Here is a 21,016-nt window from a genome sequence, read left to right as displayed (position 1 = left end):
GTTACGAAGTAACAATTGATGAATGAAAACCAAGAAAAGATACATCATGGCACCTTTAACCAGTGTTGGTCAGGGGCATGAATTGCACTCAGAAGGAATGCAAGGGTCGATGCCCATGAAAAGCTGCTTGTGTGCCACCACAAAGTCAGCCACTAATAAAGTTGAGATCAGCCATTCGAGTAGACATTGCAGTCCATAGAATAAAGCTTACCTTTGTATTTTGGTACTTGTATATTGACAATGTTCAATGTTGTTCCTCAGCGCTGCACTGCTTCTAAAGCCCTTATACACACTGAGTGAGTTTTATGAACGATATGAACGATAACGTTATAGTTGAACGATATATCGCTCACCTCGTCCATTGTGTGTTTCTTAACGACGAACGATGCGTGCTCCCGTGGGTTGTTAACAATATCCCCAATCATCTGTACATGCAGCCCAATCTGGAGATATTGTTAACGATGCTATGCTGCCTTTGCTTCTCGTTCCCTTTTTCCACGTTTTTCCATTTGAGCCTATGCAAATAATTTCTTCTGTCAAACCAGCAGATGGCCGTTGGTTCAGTTGCTTCAATGTAATAATTTGATATGCCCAGCAATGATATAGGAAATGAACAAGAGAACGAATGATCATGATGCATTAAGATTTAATAAACAAAACTGTAGTGAATAGACCCAGAAGTAATCACTGGAAATGACATTTCATGAACTTTGTATGATAAAGCACTGCATTTGATGTCCTGTAGTTGACCTAGGTCCATGCTGCAGAGGGCTTGATGGGTAAACTGAGGTTTACGACCTCTGAGTCCTTTGAAGCCAGCTAGACAGGGAAAGGGGGAAGATAACCATCTACTGTATGTCCAGATTCACGAGATTTGTGGCATGTTTATGTAGCTGCGTCTTGTTCTCTTACGAAGACAGCTATTGGACACATTGGGTAGCTAAGCAAAAATGTGAAAAAAACTGTCCCATGTTATCTTGACAGAAGAATGTGTGGGAGTCACAGAACCAGTGGCGTAACCAAGGCAGGTTGGCCAAGGCTCGTGCCCTGGGCGCCTTTGGACCGGCAATGTGGGGGGAGGGGGCGCGCCGCTGGCAGCGGTCCAGGTCCAATAATGTCAGTGTATTGCAGACTGCAGTGAGTGTGGTCTGCACTACACAGTAACACACACACTGCCGCCGGCACATGGTAGTACACTCGTACTTCACGGCAGCGGTGTGTGTGTTTCAGCAGCCAATGAGAGTCAGACAGACTCTCATTGGCTGCTGCTCCCACTGCGGGAGTTGGGCTGGAGCTCTCTACTGAGCTCCGCCTTTCAGCTACTGCAGTGGGTAATGGGAGAGACGTCATGACGTCTCTACCATAGGACAGAGCGGGAGGAAGGAGGAGCAGACAGCGGCGTGCGTGGCAGGAGCGAGGATTCAGTCTCCCATAGTTCTGCCCCTGCATGAAACACAACGTCCCTTGATAGTAAAAGGTTTTTGTTACTTGTGTCCCACAAACAGTAACCTTTGCTCTTTTTACAGTAGCCTGGCATGATGCACTTGATGGATTTAGTATCATGTTTGAGTCTTCTCTCTTTTGGTACAGTATATGAGCGTAAGTTCTGCCTCCAAATGCACGTAAATGCATGATATTTGGTCTTATACCAATCCACCCCTCCAATGGTGTTTTGTCTTTGACTGCCACTGTAGGTGATTGATTTTTTAGATAAACAGCTGTTTGTAATGTTTTGGCCCAAAATCTTTTGTCAAGACATGCATCATTCAGCATACCTCAAGATCTTTCAAATATTGTCCTCTTTGCTCTTTCACTTACGTCATTTTGTTCTAGTGCAGTGATTCTCAAACTCGTTCCTCAGGACCCCACACAGTTCATGTTTTCCAAGTCAGCCAGCAGGTGCACAGGTGTATTCATTACTCACTCAAACATTTTAAAAGATCCACAGGTGATCTAATTATTTCATTTGCAATTCTGTGAGGAGACCTGGAAAACATGCACTGTCTGGGGTCCTGAGGACCGAGTTTGAGAACCTGTGTTCTAGTGTATAAGTCAGTGGTACCCAAACTTTTTTCCTTCAATGTACTTTTAATGTCTTATCAGTTTATCGCGGCACCCCTAGGCCAAAAAAAACAAACTTTACTTTATATCCTAACAACTAATTAGCCGTTATAAACAATTAAACATAAATAAATTGAAAAACAAAAAGCAAGAGGCAATCCTGCTGATATGTGAAAAAACAATAAGCCACAAAAGTGCGCTTATCTTTTTTTAATAACATCTGAATGATTTTCCAATGTCAAAATCATTAGATGTTTGCAGATAATATAAAGAAGTGATTTTATTAAATTTCATATATGCAATTTTAATTAATAATACCAACTACACTACATCAAAACTTCAGACACTATGTCACAGCCTGTCACTAACCTAAACAGAGAAGATTCCAGGGGGCATATCCAATTGGGTGCAAGGTTTAGTGAGGTAAAAAAACACGCACCCCTCGCGCCCAATTTTGGATTACTGCAGGTATGTGCACTCCTGATACCCACGGTATCCAAATCAAAAAAGTGTAAGCGGGGTTTTCAAAGCTGAAACCCCAGTGGCACATACAAAAAAAATTATAGTTACATGTTTGGGGGTCTCTGGTGGTCTCCGTGGCTCCCAGTGGCCTCTCCTCCAACTGGACACTGGGGAGGGTGCTGCTAGGAGTCTCGGGAGCTGCTGGGAGGCATCAGGGGCTGCAGGGTGGCACAAGGGCTGTTGGGAGATGTAGTTCTCCCAGCATTGGCTATGGGGGGTATACACACACGGGGTGGGTCACACACACCGGAGATTACTCTCATACTTACTCATACACATTCACAAACACACACACACTCACCTGGCTACAGAAGACCCACGGCACCCGACACTGGAGGAAGAAGACATTCCTTTGGAAGGTGAGTAATTAAGAACTAATTAAGCTATTTGGAAACTTCCAATTGCTTAATTAGTCCTCAGAGGAGGGTGCCACTGTCGTCACAAGGAAGGCGCGGGGGGTGCAGGCCGCACTCTGGTGTCAACAGCCTAGGGGTGACACCAAAGTACAGGCTCCCCCTCAGTGACAGGAGCCGGGTGCTGCATTACGTGCAGCACTTGGCTCCTGGAACAGTAAGGGAGCCGGCACTTCACACAGGCTAGTCCCCGGAGACAGCCTGCACCTCTGACACCCCCTGTGTGACAAAAAAAGGGAGTTCGGCCCACAAAGCCATGCCCCCATCCACAAAGCCACGCCCCACCAACAAGGCCACACCCCCTTATTTGCCGGCTCCACGCGCAGTACAAGCTCCCCACACCAGGTGAAGATGAGGTAGGGACGCCACTGCACTGGGGTCCCAGAGCAAGTCCTGCAGATTTTTTCTAAACTTAACGATTTTAGGAAAAATCAGACTAGCTCTGGAGGTGCTCAAAAGAAAAAACCTCCCGGCGCTCAAAAAAATTAAAAACCGAGCACCTAATTGAATAGCAAAAATCCCGCACCTGCAGGAAAAACCCAACAGGTGTGGGATTTTTGCCATTCTCACACCTTATTGAATAGGGCCCCAGGAGTCACGCTGTGAGGTGCAGTAGTGGCAGAAAACCGGTAAGAGTAGGTGGGGGCGCAGCCGCACATCTCTGACAGTGGAGGAGGGAACACTCATCAGGCGAATGGGAGTTTAATGACTTCACTGAAATATCTATCATAGATATCTATCAGTGTGTACAACCCAAAATCTATCATAGATATAAGGACGGCAGAGTCAATTTACTGAGGAGAAGCACCCTGGACCCCCAGTACCAGTTATCGTTCGTTAGTCACTGCTTGACTTGGTCCGGACGGTCAGCATTGCACCCACAACGCAGTTATACATCTTGGATCTGGTACGCAGGGCTTATGGGCCCCTCTTTTTAAAGACATTATTATACCATGCTCAATAGGCATTTGTTTGGCTTTATTTAGCCTTTTTAAGATTGATTTATATGTTTGTGTGTTTTAATAAATTCACCTGATCTTTTCAATATTACACTATTGTGCTTATCTCTCTTTTTACATATTGGGAACTCCCTGGTACATCGTTCCAAGAGAGAACAGGATAGGAAAGTAGCCTATTCATTTTTCATATTCATTGGCTTAGTTTAGCGCCACACGGTGGTCACACATGTTATTACTATTGTCACTTATTTTTGTTTAGGGGTTTAAGGTACCCTAGTGTCTCCACTGTTGGCAGCTTTACTTTTGATGCGCTGAGGTGTTGTATTAAACAAATTTTGATCATCTATCAGTGTGTACAACCCAAAATCTATCATAAATATCTATCAGTGTGTGCAACCCAAAATCTATCATAGATATCTATCAGTGTGTACAACCCAAAATCTATCATAAATATCTATCAGTGTGTACAACCCAAAATCGTTTTCCCTGCACTACAGAAAGTTGGAGGGAAATCTATCAGCGACTTCTTTGGTTGTACAAGTTGTACTGTGTGTATGCAGCATAGTCATGTGCTTACCCATAAATCTGGGGCAAAATTTAGTATATACTAACTTAGGAAAAGATGGCATTGTGAAACAGGTTTGAATTGTTTGTATTATAATTACATTCTACATGGCAAAAAAAACTGTTTCTGTCCTTTAAGAAGAATATACAAACATTGAACTTTTGCCTTCTGGAGCTCATCTGATTTCATACAGGTGCATGTTTATATGTACATGGTATGGTACCACTGTCACCTGATTGGCTTGTTGAAATAATTGGCAAAGGACAATATGAATTAATGTTAATGCCACCTTATATGGCATGTGTTTTCATGTCCTCTACATTTCAGTACTTAGATTTCTTCTAGTTAAATATACATTTATTTATTTTTGTTTAACATCCATCTATTAAAATTGTTCTATCTTAAACAGTAATAAAAATATGCAAGCAAATAAACCACTTGAATAAGTAGACACAATAGCAAATTAAAAGTGATGTTACTTATAATTGTGTCCCAAGTGTGCAGCAAAATGTTGTTACAATTGTAGCATCTGATTCATTTCTATCATCAGTAGAACCAATCCTATTTATCCATCCTATACCATCTCTATGGTTAATGTACACAATCACTTCTAGGCAAACAAAATGATGAATCACACCCTAATGATTCACACTATACACACGATTATCTCTGCTATATTCAGTCATGACACCTTTAATTAAAAAGTTCTGGAAAACAGGAATAGTGTTTGGATTTCTCCTTCTAACATTTCTTACACTTATGTGGGAACTAACTGCAGTTAGCCTACGGGACATCAGTTGGACCAATCAGAAGCCTGCTGACTGGTATACAGTCACTCATTCGAAAATCACTGTCAGTATTGCTAATGTGGACACCAGAATGTCGATAGTTATAATGTTTAGTTAATACCACCTGCACCAGAGCCTCCGTGCACATATGCTGCGATGCTGCTGCGGCTCTGGTCATAGTGTATGGGAAACCACAGCCTGATTGATAGGCTGTGCCATTTGGGGGTGGCAATAGGGAGGAGCATCTAAAGCCAGCGACTGAGTCTTCAGCACCTTACTTCCGGTGAATATTCTGAGTAACCTATGGGTTACTCAGACATCTGCCGCAATGTTGCCAATGGTGATCCAATGCTGCGTCTTCAGAAGCAGGCAGTGTATCAGAGAAGCTGGCAGGACTCCTCCTGCGGCATTTGAAAATTGTCACACAGCTGCTGCTTGCAAAGACGCAGCGGTAGATACATATGCGTCCACCTCTGAATCAGGCCTGATATATCAAAGCCTGCAGACTATAAATGGCCGATGAGATTAGGTCTACAAACATGAACTTATTGGCAGATGTAACTTAGCTCCAACTCGTGCTTATGGCTCACAGCCTGCACATAACCTGAAGTCCAGGACTAAAGCCTGCAGGACTCATCTAGCCATACACTACCACATAACTGCACTTCTACCCCAGAGAAGCAAATGTCCTGATAGGGATTGGACCGGTGCTCAGGCATTAGAAAGCCGTGACCCTGTATGCTGATCTATCATCCTTAACTATTGGCAGGACCTGTGCATCTCTTCTGGCAGACCAGTGAGCACACTGTAGCCATTCTAAATTTCAGTTCTGAGCCCAAGGTCTTACAGGTGATGGCTTGCTTCAGGGGCAAAATAAGAGAGGAGGGGGCCTGCATATGGATCCGCTCTTTTGCCTGCATTCTATGATCTCCTGGAACATGGTGCCCGCACCATTTTCCTAGTGATCATTCTACTGCTCTTGCACCATTTTCCCGGTGATTTCTGTTGCACTGTCAAACAGGGAAGTATCATCTACAGGTGTAGGCTGTGTGGTATAAGCCGTTCTGGGGGCCATGTGCTGCGCTCCCTTTTTAGATATGACCATTGCTTGCTCTATCCCTCAGGTGCATACTGAACCTCTGCTGGCATGAAAAGACTTCAACTTGGTGAGCAGCATTTCCACACATATATCTGAAGCTGCCTCCAGCTGTAAAATAACTTCCTGACTGTCATTATCATAGTGTACACTGCAATTATACCACTACCTGCTAGGGAATCTCCCAGAGGTGCACCATTACTAATAGTCATCTAGCTATATCAGCTCTATATCCAGGCTGGATAGGTGTGGTTGACAACATCAAAGTAATTAGATGTCCTCAATGTAACAATGAACAATGAATCATTTGACTGTGAGAACAGCTTTCAAATTGGAGTGTTCATTGTGTGCCAGTCACGAAGGATGAACTATACAATAGCATGGGATGCAATCGGGAAACCGGCTGTCTTAATCCCGGCGAGGATTAAACGACAGGCATCTATATCTAGACGCCTGTCATTTTCCCAACGCCGGGAGACCGGCGCCCGGCATCCCGATCGAAGCGATGCTGGGCGCCGCTAGCGGACAGCTGCGGGGGGGAGAGGGTTAGGTTTAGGACACCCGGGGGGGACTTAGGGTTAGGAACCCCCTGGGAGGGTTAGGGTTAGGCTAGGGGGAGGGAGGGTTAGCCACCCCCGGGGGGGACTTATGGTTAGCCACCCCCCCTGGTGACTTAGGTTTAGGCAGTTGGGAAGGGGGGGTTAGAGTTAGGCACTTACAGGGGGGATTAGGTTTAGGCACTTGGGGGGGAGGTTAGGGTTAGGCACCGCTAAGGAGGGTTAGGGTTAGGGGGTTAGGCTAGTTTTTACTTACCTGCGGACGATCGGGATTTCCATCGCTGCCGGGCTTCCGCTGCCGGGAACTCAGCCTGCCACGCCTGGGATTCAAACTGCCGGCCAGAGGGACGGCGTTATTTCATACCGATTCCAAATAGAATATACAGTCAGGTGCATAAATATTTCAGAATTTTCATATTTTGGCCTCTATTCACCACCACAATGGCTTTGAAATGAAACAATCAAGATGTGCTTTAACTGCAGACTTTCAGATTTAATTTGAGGGTAATTATATCCAAATCAAGTGAACGGTGTAGGAATTACAACGGTTTCTATATGTGCCTCCCACTTTTTAAGGGGCCAAAGTAATGGGACAAACTAAACAATCCTAAATTTAACTTTCACTTTTTAATACTTTGTTGCAAATTATTTGCAGGCAATTACAGCCTGAAGTCTGGAACGCATAGACATCACCAGACGCTGGGTTTCATCCCTGGTGATGGTCTGCCAGGCCTCTACTGCAAATGTCTTCAGTTCCTGCTGCAGACTTTCAGATTTAATTTGAGGGTAATTACATCCAAATCAGGTTAACGGTGTAGGAATTACAACGGTTTCTATATGTGCCTCACACTTTTTAAGGGCCCAAAAGTAATGGGACAAACTAAACTAAACGCTGGGTTTCATACCTGGTGATGCTCTGCCAGGTCTCTACTGCAAATGCCTTCAGTTCCTGCTTGTTCTTGGGGCATTTTCCCTTCAGTTTTGTCTTCATCAAGTGAAATGCATGCTCAATCAGATTCAGGTCAGGGGAACGCCTCCGTTCACATGGGAACGCCTCCGTTTGGGTAGCCACTCCCCCGTCCCGCGCACCAAAGGGGGCGAGGCTGTCACTCAACATCGACAGCTCGCCCCCTTTGTTGCGAGACCCGGAGCGACGGAGTGCCCGTCACTATCCGGGTCTCGCGCAGGCACACGATGGAGCCGGCTCAGTCGTGCGCATTCGCACTGGCCCACAATCGACCCGGTTGCGAGCGCACAGTGCTTGCTACCGGGTCTGAATCAGGCCCTGAGTTTGTTGTGGACCCGGGGTGGTAACAGGAGCAGACACCGGTACAGATTTAAACTGAAAGGTGGGTGTTGTGACTGTTGGTAGACATGAACAATAATAATACTGATTGACATCTGTGACCGAAGGAACAATAGTGATGCAATGAATGAATGTCCAGATCAGTGACAGAACTAAAATAAAGTATTGATTAACTGAGGTAGCTATGGAGCTGAAGGAAAAGTCCAGTAAGTCAGTGGTAATAGCAGAGTAGGGAATCCGGGAATACTGTGATAATAGCTGAAAGGGAAATCAGGTAATGCTGAGACGATGGCTGAACAAGGCTATCCAGAAATGCTGTAATAGTTGCTGAAAGGAAAAGCAGGTAATGCTGAGATGATTGCTAAACAGGGTAATCCAGAAATGCTGTAATAGCTGCGGAAAACTCAAGTGCAGGCTGGAGTAGGTAGTTGGGAACTACAGGTGTAGGTTTGGGAACTTCAAGTTCAGGGAGGAGTGGGTAGGTAGAAGGAGCAGGACTTGATGCACAGCAGGAAGCAAGGCAGGGTAGCATGGTGCAGGTTTGCAGGGAGCCAGAGACCAACAAGGAGTAAGGGCAAGCACCGGAGCACAGGACTAAGATCAGGAGCACAGGAACTCTCTCATAGCTGATGCTGAAACACATGGTTGTACTGGTAACTACAGGGAGCTCCAAACCCCCTTAAGTACCCAGCAGCAGAGCATGAGTGGCTGGAGATATCACCTAACGCATCAGGATAGGCCCACTATGTCACATGACCTGAGGCAAGATGGCTGCTCCAATGTACCTGTGATGCTGAGACACTGCTAGACTTACCCTTTGCCAGGATGGCCCAGCGCTGGCAGACCCCCGCAAACACACAATGCCAGTCTTCATGCGCCAGTTCCCTCACTGGAAGGACCACACCACAGTGCCCCCATCGGCAAGGACCGCAACCTCCACGCCACAAAACCCTGGTTGTGACATGCTACTATTACAAGTCAAAAATTTATTAATTTTGTAGATCTTCTTAGTAGCACACGAGGTAAAAATTACTATTTTACTTCCTCCGTTGCTGATGACACTTTTGCACCCTATACAGGTGCCGCATCGGAAAAAGAGGTTATTCTCGTACCTGTTCTTTTAGGAGGTGACATGGCACTCCTCACTAGCACATTTCTCAAATTAAGTGCTCGTTTGTATATCACTACAGGTTTATCTTGTAATTCATTTTTTACAATTGAATCTGCCTTTAAAATATGCCAAGTCTCCAGCTTTCTATAATCTTTGTTAAAAGTGGTTACAAAGGAAATAGAGAAATCCTTGTCTTGTTTTCTCAACTTTTTTACTAAAAGATCCTCTCTTTTGATGTTGTCTATATTCTGAAGGGTCTTATCTATGATGTCCTTTTTATACTCTTTATCCAGACATTGTTCTTTTAAAGGTTGTACCTGTTCCTTATAAATATCCTCATTGGTTCAGTTGCATTTGATATGACAAAACTGACTATTGGGGACTCCCCTCAACCAACTTGGATGGTGGCTGCTGTCTGTATTAATAAAGGAGTTACTGTCAGTAGGTTTAAAAAAGTTTTTTGTACAAATCTTAAGAACTTTAATGTACACCGTAAGGTCCAAAAAATTGACTTGTGACTCACTGATGGTGTATGTCAATACAACCCCAAAATTGTTACTGTCAAGGCTTGCTTGAAAAGCAGAAAAAGTACTCAAACCCCCTCTCCAAATCATAGTAATATCATCTATATAGCGATGGTATGCGACGAGTCCAGCCCCCAGCTTCTGCCATACATGGGACTCCTCCCACATTCCCATGAAGATGTTCGCGTAGCTGGGGGCAAACTTCGTCACCATCGCAGTTCCAGACCGCTGGATGTAGTGTCCATCTTTAAAGGTAAAATGGTTATTAGCCTAATGTCTGCACACATATCTGTCCATCGGCTGTGCAGCACAGCTAATGCGATATGTCTGTGAATGACGACGTTCACAGACATATTGCGGATATACACTGGCCGACAGGCAGCAGATATATTGGCCAATTAATTGATTGGCCAATATATCTGTCAATGTGTACCCAGCTTAAAGCACTGTTTAGGCAAATGAGACACAATTAAATGTGAAGTGTTTCTTTGCAGGTGATGGATGGATGGTGCATCAATAAGCAGTTATGATGATGAGTATCAGCAACACTATATAACGCTTCTGATTTACTAGTGCCAAGCTCGTGCTCACATAGGGGGTTTCCAGGTGCCTGGAAACCCCCTATCACAATGGTGGCCTGAAACCCCCTTTCTACTCACTAAACATATGCTACTAAACATATACTAACACAGTAACCAGCAAATTTAAGTGTCTGCGCCACAAAAATACCCACGGGAAGGAAGAAGCACCAGGCTTGTTTCTTCATTCTACCATTCATACCATTATCAGTGCAAAATTGAAGGAATGTAGTGTCCGCCTATGACCATTGTGCAGTTCCTCTTTCCTCCAGGGCAGCCCCAGCAGTGGTGAGTCATGCTGGCAATTTTAGTTAATCACCATTAAGCAATTAATTATTAAAAACATTTTTTTAAAAGGGGAGATTGTCTTATAGAAGCACTTTTATGTTATAAAATAAAATAATAATAATAATAATAAAGAACAATATGTAATGGTGAATAAAAATGTGTCAAACATGTCTATTGTGACTATGCATAGACAATGAAGAATCAGCAAGTCACACAGTTAAGTTGGGTACACATTAGACGATATGTCGTCCCTCGTGGGGTCGTTCATTGCATCGACAGATTGGGCCTACATGCTGCTCAATCTTTTTTGTTTTTTACAAAACAATGAATTATTGCAGTGCTGTAGCTAGTGCTCCCGGTGCAGGCCACGTTACCCTCCATATCCTGGAGTGGGTGATTACAGCAATGCTCGGAGCATCCTCGGGATGCTTCGGGGTGCTGTAAGGGCAGCGGTGTGACCGTCTGGAGTATCCTAGGGATGCTCCAGGCAGCACTGCTGCAGAGATTCTGTCAGCAGGGTACCATTACAGGAGCTGTGGGAAAGCCGCGGTGCCGCTTGCACACCCCTAGTTACGGTCCTGAATTATTGGGCATATGGGGATGCGGAAGATCTGCCTACTCTTTCTGGGGTGCGGGGGGTTACCCGAAAAATCGGGAGCCTCCCACGACTCCCAGAAGAGTAGGCATGTATGGTCTTATTGCTCATCATAATGTTAAACAGATATACAATTCTCAATGGGAAAAACAAGAATTTCATAATCGTTATGGAAGGTGATCAAGAAGGATTCTGCATATATGTATACGCTAGCAACAATGACACAACAGATTAACGTCTGAGTTGCTGATATGAAATGTGACATACATGATTCACTAGTGTCTGCATTAAAATGTAGATCTTTCCACTTTGATTTAATAATCTTCTTATTTGCATTGAATGGATCCATCCTTTCAACTAGATAACTGAGTGTACTTTACCTACAAATAATGACATTGGATTGCACTTTCATACACAGCTATTTATTATTGCTTATTATAATGAGATACCAGTTGAACAAGAAATACAGGGGAACCTTACTGTTTATGTGGAGTTCAATCCACAGAATTAATGTTACAGCAAAATATATGTGGAAAGATTATCATATATTATAGAATTTAAACTACAGTAAAGCTGGGTGCACACTGATAGATATATATGCCGGTTCAATGGAACACGCGATATATCTATAGTGCATCACCGGGTGTGTACAGTGGATATGTCTGTGAACGACATCATTCACAGACATATCCGATCTGCTGTGCAGCAGAGCAGGTGGCCGATATGGGATATATTCAGGGGATGCCGATGCTTAGAATACTGGCGCTGGAATCCTGATACCTGCTAGAAGTTTAGGGAAGGTTAGGTTTAGGCACTAGGGCAGTGATTCCCAACCTCGGTCCTCAAGGCACACTAACAGTGATATCCATGATTGTGCACAGATGGTTAAATCAAAATAACTGAGGTACTAATTAAGTCACTTGTGCTCAAGTATGGCTATCACTAAAACCTGGACTGTTAGTATGCCTTGAGGACCGTGGTTGGGAACCCCTGCACTAGGGGGAGGTTAGGTTCAGGCACCTGGGAGGGAAGGTTAGGGTAGGGAGAGGGGGAGGGTTAGGATACCTACCGTCAGGTGTCGGTATCTTAACCCTGTTGGGATGCTGGCGTCTGGATTTTGACCACCAGGTTCTCGAGCACTGGCATCCCGTACCCATCCCTCCTGATACATATGAAAGATATATCAATCATCTGCTGGTGTGCACGGGTTACCCGCCAACCCGTCGTCCTAGTGTGTATCAATCTTAAGAGCGCCAGGTTTGGGAAGACAGATTTTGGAAAAAGTGTGAACAACATGGTAACATCTAGGTTTTGTACAGGTCATTACACTTGAAGAAACAAAATATACCCGGATCACCAACTTCATTTGGCAAGTAGGGGGCTGTGAGTGGGTGGCGGCCAGCTCTAGGAGACTCTACCACTTTTTTTGGTTGCTGGGAGCGCCTCCCGATTTTCAGGAGCATCCCGCCCCTTCCGGGTGAGTGGGCGAGTATGGAGTGGGTTAGGGAATAAATTGAAAGGTATATCTGGGAACAGTAGCTGGCAGGGAGTGCTGGTCCTTGTAGTGCCATATTGGAGAGTTCTTAGTTACCGACTAGTAAGTTAGCTATGATATATAGGAAACACATGAAAGTATGACCCAATATAGGGGCTCTTATTGTCTGGAGTTAAGAGCATTCTTAGCAGATATTCCTTGAGTAGCGAGAGGCTTATCATTTATTTGCAAATGTGTGAAAACTATAGAATGCTGGTCTTTTACTGGCCCATTGCAGTGTGATGGGGGAAATTGTGTGGTGTCATTTGTCTAGATAACCCCACCCTTACAAGCACCAGTGTTTAAGCCTCTGCATTTATTTTGTAACTTGCATTTTGTATATTAACTTTTTATTTTTATTACAAATAGATATTTATTTTTCACTTTTTCAGCAGTTAGCAGATGTGAAATTAGTTTTAATTTATTTATTAATTAGAAGTCATCTGTATTGCATAAAGCACTGCTATTCTCCTTTGTAATGTGTATCTGTCTAGGTATCATCAGGGCCTCCGAGAGCTGAACGGGGCCCGGGCATTGGCCAGATCCAGGAGGCTTGGCCATGCCCACTGTGGGAAAAGATGAAAAACACTATGTGCAGTGCCACTTGCTGCAAAGGGGTACATTTGTTCCCTTCAGCAGCACTGCAGAGAGGGGCATTTGTCTTCCTCAGCAGCTGTCCCAGTCCCCTCCAACAAGCCAGGGCCCGGGTAATCAGTACCCACACACATACTCCTCTCTGCACCCCTAGGCTTCCATCATCTTTCCCAAAATCAGCTTCTAATTTAGAAATAGATGAAAATGTATTTGCACATTGTCATTTTGTGTTATGCATTTGTTGCGCTGTACATGCGAACCAAAAGGTGTAGCCCCCTGTGCTTTGAGACACGGATTATGGGTGTTGATGTACATTTGCAGTACAGAAGGAGCCTGGAGACACAAGTCAACCATGCTTCCCAGAACTGTGCATATACTTGAAAAGTGTCTTGTGTAAGTGTATATTTAGGCAAGGTAGGTGCAACTTTCTATACATTGGTTATGTTTCAGGGACAGTTTAAGAGAGGAGGGGGCCCATATGCAGTCTTGGTGGATGCCCCCTCCTCTCTCCATGGTGCAGTTGCGAGTAGACTCTGGTACTATGCCACAGTGTACTGCGCATGCACAAATCTCTGGGAAAATGGCATAGACCCATTTTCCCTCTGATTTGTGCTGTGTCACCGAGAGACTCCAGAGATCTGAGTACACTAAATAGGTGCAAGGTGTGCGGTGTGGGCCCCCTGGATACTGTCAGGGCCGGATTAACAATGGGGCGGGTGGAGCTACAGCTCCAGGCCTCCCCATGAAAATAGGCCCTCAGCATCCTCTGTAGAGCAGGCAGTGATGACAGGCAATTTTTTTTCTTCCTGTCACTACTCCGATCATTAGCCTCCTGGAGTCCTGGCTACCCTACCCTGGAGTCCCCGGCCACCTGAAACCTCGCCTACCCTCGGGCCCACTGAAGCTCCGCCCCCGGTACGTTCGAAGCTCCGCCCCCGGACCGGCCGAAGCTCCGCCCCCCAGGTCATCAATGGAGCAAAGCATAGTGTTGTTACTCGGTGCAGACGGGACCCTGCAGTGACACATCTATGGCAGCCAGGCAATGAATGGGATAGGGAGGAGTCGTCGAGCATTGAGAAGTGCAGGAGGGATAGGAGCAGACGAACTGGCTTGTAAGAAGAGTTCCAGGGACCCTCTGTAGGAGAGTGTGTGCATGAAGTGGAAACCCAAGAGAAGAGGTGAGCAGAAACAGTGCCTGCTAGTTTGCCCAGTGCTGGGGGTGCAGGGAGAAGTGGGACCTGCACTGGGGAAGAATCAAGTGAGTCCCTTTTATCTATATAAAAAAAATAAAATACAGGTACTGCCCATTTAAGCCTCATTCCTGCCTTGTGAGTGTGATGCTGGTACACATCTGGTGCCGTTCGTGCAGCCAGCAAATAACATATAGCAAAGTGCATTTGCGGGTCTGTACAGACGATATGTCTGTGAACGACGTTGTTCACAGACATATCAGGTCGGCCCTGCAACACAGACAATGCCGATATATCCTGCATATATATTGGTATCTCTGCCTGTGTGTACAGGTGACCCACTGACAACCCACGCACTAGCCGTAGGAACCACCCATACTGACATCACAACAGTGGCGGATCGGGCGGGGGGTGTGGGGGTGAGAAGTGCGAACGCCCCTCGTAACAAACAGCCTCAACCCCACCCACCTGCTGATCCTGCAGGCAGCAGTGCAGCTCCAGGCAGGGCAGACGGAGACGGCCGGGGTGAGCTGTGGAGGCACCCGTGGTTGCCACTTCAAGCCCTTCCTCCCACATCACTGAGTGATCCACCTGCCTCTCTGTCTAACAGCCTGCCACTGAGGCTGCTCAGAGGAGGAGAGGACTAAGGGGGCAGGCACAGGCATCAGCTGCGGCCCACACACAGTCTGCTCTGACTCACTGTCCCAAGATTGAGCTTCAATGTGGCGCTTTCTTGAGTGGAGGAAGGCGGAGGCTGCGCTGTGGCAGTGAATGCATTGCAGTACATTCAAGGAACCATTCAGGGATTCCTGGCACTGACTGCTTAGTGCCAGGAGAGGACTGCTCAGAGGAGAGGACTGTCACTGCTCCCCCTGAGTCTGCACTAGCCACCAATGCCAAGCAGCTACATTAAGGATGCCACAGCAGCCCACCACAAGCTCACAGAATCAGGCTGACAGTAAGTGTGATGGATATTGATCAAAAATTTTTATTTAATTTTTTATGGGTTTTTTCTCATGTGGTAGCGAATGTTTGTTGTTTTTTTTTTCATGCTGGGGCCTATGTGTTTTTTTCTTTCTTTTATGCAAAGCCCTTATGTTTGGTATTTTCATGTGGGGGGCCTTCTTACTGCAGCCATGCACACAGCATACATGTCACATAATAACAAAGGAGCAGAGTGTAAAATTGAAAATGAAAGGGGAAAAAAAGGAAAGAAGAAGCAAAAAGATAAATAGATGGAGACAGGAATGGATACACAAAGCGATGACGTAAGGTTATTGCCTGAAAATGGGAGGAACTCCCCCCCCTAAAAGAAAAGTCTAGATCCGCCCCTACATCACAACTGGGCGGGCAAATTTAAATGCCCGCCAAGTTGTGTTGTTTTTTCAGACATCGAGCGGCCCTTTGGTAAGTATGTATCACTTACCAAATTGGCCACTTGGTCAGCCGGCTGCCGTTCAGCCACTCAGTTGCTTTAGTGGATACCTAGCTTAAGGCATCATATTTCATGTGGATGTGCCCTAGAGTTAGCCATAAATATACCCACACCCCCTTGCATGGTGGTCATGCCCACTTTAGTGGTGTGACGTGGAAACCCCCCCTTTAGAGATCCTGCATTTGCCCCTGTATACGTATATAGAACTGCCAGCAGCTTGTTGTATGATTTATCCCAATGGAGGAGCCATGGTGTGTAGCTGTGTATTAGCAGTCACTTGGATGCTTGGTGTATTATTTGGCGGTCACTGTAATGCTGTCTGTATTATATGGCGGTCACTATGATGCTTTCTGTATTATATAACAGTCACTACAATGCTCTCTGTATTATATGGCGGACACTGAGATGCTTTCTGTATTACAGATATGTCCACATTCATCTAGCCTCTTTGAGCGTTAAACAGCACTTGATAGTGCCGAGCATCTTTTGCATGCAACTTTTTTCCCTTTAAAATGCATCTTATTCACAAAGCAATGCAAATAGGATGCACAAACAGCTTATGCTGATTAAAATGATATGCTGCATGCCTATATTCTATGTGAGACTGCGGGTGCATCTGCATGCAAAATGTAGACTACTATAAGATTCACGTTCTGTAGCTTGGTAAATCCGACAGTGCTGGTCACACCCCTTGCAGCAGCACACAATAGGCCCTTCATAAATTTCAGCTCCAGGCCCTTGTCAACATTAATCTGGCACTGGATACTGTGGCCAGTGTGCACCAATTACACTGCGCAATAGTGAAAATGTTTCTGACATGAAAATAGTTATTTCTAATTGATTTTGGCATGTGAAGAACGAATATAACATTTAAAACTCTGTTAGCTCACACTATTCCCTAGCATTTGTTAAATGCTAGGAAATTTTGGTGTCTAGAGAATATATAGGTTGGCAAACCTGAATACAGAAATGCAGAGTCATTGTAGGCCATGTTTTGGTCATCACAGTCCTTTAGTTGATTTAAGCAAAATTCCTCTGCCCAGAGCCGGATTTAGACCTTATGGGGCCCTAAGCAAGATATCAGTTTTGGGCCCCACTCCCTCAACTGAATGCCATTTTAGACACACACACTTTGCCCCCATAGCCTCACACATACGCTGCCCTCAAAGCCTCACACACACACAGCCCCCATAGCCTCGCATACACAATGCACCCGTAGTCACACACACACTGCTCCATAGCTGCACAGAAATACTACGCCATACAGTAGCTGCACGCACGCACACACTACCTTAGTGACACATCCACTCTTACTGACAGGGACACCCCTTGCTGACAGATACCACATTCTGACACAGAACCCTTGCCATATTTACCAACATTTCACTCCCTCCTTTCAGGAGGGAGTTGTCGGGCTTTCTCGGCCGAGCACGTTTCGGCAAAAGGGGGTGTGGCCAGGCAATGACACTTATTTGGGGGCGGAGCATAGGGCATGACATCACAATCGTGTCATCGTGGCTCTGCCCCCTCTTCACAATGACATTATTAATGGCATTGTAAGACAGGGGGCGGGGCCGTGATGATGCAATTCAACGCAAATTGCATCACCGCCCCCTCTGCTGCCTGGATTTATACTCTAAGTGCAGGGGGGTCGGATGGGTTGCTGGGGCCTGGGAGGCTTGCCTGACTTTCCGCGGGGCCGGGAGCGGCACACTATTTTCGGGAGGCTCCCGGCCGAATTGGGAGCTTAGGCAAATATGTCCCTTACTGACACAGACACACTTACTGACTGACACAAAAACTTACTAACAGACACGCTTACCTACACAGACACTTCTAATTGACACAAACACACTGACAGAAACTGCTTACTGACACAGGCACACTTATCTACACAGACACCTCTTACTGACACAAACACTTACTGACAGACATCTCTTACTGACACAGATACCGCTTGCTGACACAAACACCTCCTAGTGACACAGGCACACTTATCTACACACAAACCTCTTACTGACAGCCACCCCTTACTGACACGAACAACACTTACTGACATCCACTTATTGACACAGATACCACATACTGATAGAGTCCTCTTACTGACACTCCCACTCCCCCTCCCCCCGCAGCCCCCCTCCAGGATTATAGCAGGTTGGTGGTGAACTGCAGCACAACCACCGGACCCAGCACAGCTCACCTCTCCGTATATACAGCAGCCTCCTCCAATAATCTATTTCCTCTGACTGGCCAGGTGATGGGGCTCCTGGACTGGGTCCCCGCACACAGCACCATAATTCCGGCGTCCAGCGGGTGCAGGGCCCCCCAGTGGGCTGCATGGAGCTGGCTGGAGCCGGGAAGCCACACCCTCCCCTCCACCCCATTCAATCTTGCACTGCAGAAACTACAGTGCAGACACTCTGGGAGTGTAGGGCGCATCCACGTGACGTTTTGACATCACAGGGTGCACACTGTGCTCCTCTGGGAACAGTTTACACTGGGCACAGGAACAGTGATTCCGATAACATGATGTCTAGTTTTGTCTGGTCCGGCCACCGGCCCCTTGGGACTTGCCAGGCCCTAGGCGGAAGCTTATGTTGCCTTGTAGCAAATCTGCCCCTGCCTCTGGCCCCTTTACACATCAAACTCAGACTTATGAAGAACCTTGTGAAGGGGATGAACAAAGATGGAGAAGCTTTCATGTACCTGAGAGGAACATTTCCACTTCTGAGTGATGCTAAAGTTTGGGAAGGGATCTTTGTTGGCTGCAAATTTGTCGACTACTTAAGGATGAAAACTTCGACCGAGACCTCCAGGTTAATGAGAAAGAACCTTGGGAAGCCTATAAAGGTGTTGTGCATGGCTTCTTGGGTAACAGAATTGCTGGAAACTACGTTGAGATTGCGAACAACCTTCTAGTAAAGTATCAACAGTTAGGCTGCAACATTTCACTCAAAATCCACATTTGCGACTCTCATCTGGACTTCTTCCCTGATACCTGCGGTGTAGAGAGTGCCGAGCATGGTGAGATTCTACCCAGACGTTTCAGCAATGGAAGGAAGATATGAGGGTAGGTGGAATGCTTGCTGACTACTGTTTGACAGTGTTGACAGTGACAAGAGATGCCCCAGAAAAGGAGTACAAGCGACAAGCAATAAGAAACCGCCACTATTTGGATAGTACTTTTGGCTGCTGTTTGTTATTTCATTTTGTGTTCTTACTGTATTTGCAATTGATTGAATTGAAACAACTGTTATACAGTATCAAGAAAATGTCTGGTTATTTTAAAATTGATGTTCACTATGACTATATTAGTGAAGTACATACAGCGCAAGTAGTGTAGCTCAGAAAAGATAGCTAATAAAAACATTCTGAAGTCATTCATTTTTCTTGAATTCAAATTAGTAATTATGACTATTTTAAAAAACAAATGAAAAGTATGTCTTTGTTGTACAGTATTATAGATACACCACTGTTATGTCTGTATTGAGAGATAAGATGCAGCTAAGCATAATGCTACTCTAATAGGGGTGGTGTACTTTAGTTGCATCTCTGCTTAATTTTTTAAGGCCGCTTGCGAGGTCTGTGGGCGTGTTTTTTTTTTTTCTACGGCCGCTCGCAAAGCTGTGGGAGACCACCCACAGCTTGTGCGAGTGCCCTGGAGCCTGTTGCGATAATCGCGACCATTGGACTTGAGACGAGACCCTGTGGTAGGGTCTCGGCTACCACAAGGCCGAATGGACTTCCTGCTCTAACAGAGGAGGAAGTCCACTACTGACATCAATTGTGATGTCAGTAGGTCCTCCCTCAAATGCCAGGCATTCCTAAGGGAACGCCTGCGTTTGGCCAACCACCCCCCCCTACACGCTTACAAAACGGGGCGAGCTGTCACTCACCATCGTCAGCCGCCCCGTCTTGTAGCGAGCCCCATAGCGACTGAACTTCAGTCGCTCGACAGGGCTTGCGCAGGCACACGCTGGACGCAGTGCATTCGCACATCACAAACATCAAACCGCTTGCGAGCGCTGTGCGCTCGAGAGCAGCTCTGAATCAGGCCCTCTATGTCATAGGGTGTGAGTTGTGTGAAGCAACACTATTTTGGCAAATTTGGCCTCAAATTTTAAGTGACAATAATTTAAAATGCAAAAACAACCTGACTTTGCCTTTTAAATAATTGTCGCTTTATATCTGCAGCCAAGATTGCCGAAATCATCCTGCTTCACACAACTATAATATGATATTGTACAATTGTTAATCTCTATTAGAACGTGCACATACAATGTTACATTGTTTCACTAATGTTATATTACAACATGTTCATGTTTACACACTAATGCTGGCCATACACGCTGCAATTATCGAGGCGATCCGCCTGATATCGGTGGATCGCCCCGATAATTGTAGTGTGTGCCGGCGACCGAGGGTTAAATATTGCTTGGTCGGGCATGCCGGATTGTCCAGCATGCCCGTCCGATGCAATATTTACCCGGTAAACTGTCGGCCGCATCGGGCAGTGTATGCCCAGCGCAGCCAACAGACAGACATTTCCTGTGTTCCTTCCGTAGGAAGGAACAGGGAAATGTCTCCTCCCCCGGGGCGGAGCGCAGATGTCTGCCGAATACACTGTGAGAGAAATCTCACAGTGTATGCCGGCGACATCTGCGGCTGGCAGCCGGCCAGATAAAATGTCTGTTGGTCTGACAGACATTTTATCTGGCCGTGTATGCCCAGCATTAGGCATGTAAAACTTCACAAAAAGAAGTTTATAAATAAATAAATAATAATAATTATAATTAATAATATATTTTTTACATGAGTAATTCCTAAATTATAGCCTTCTCCAAGAAGTGTCCTGGTGTCATCGCACAGGTGATGTGTCCTGCAGCCACACCTTTCATTT

Source organism: Taudactylus pleione, unplaced genomic scaffold (genome assembly GCF_031769625.1).
Source record: "Taudactylus pleione unplaced genomic scaffold, aTauple2 ptg000016l, whole genome shotgun sequence".
NCBI classification, from domain to species: domain Eukaryota; kingdom Metazoa; phylum Chordata; class Amphibia; order Anura; family Myobatrachidae; genus Taudactylus; species Taudactylus pleione.
The sequence above is the reverse complement of the archived record's forward strand: the minus strand, read 5'-3'. Positions refer to the sequence as shown.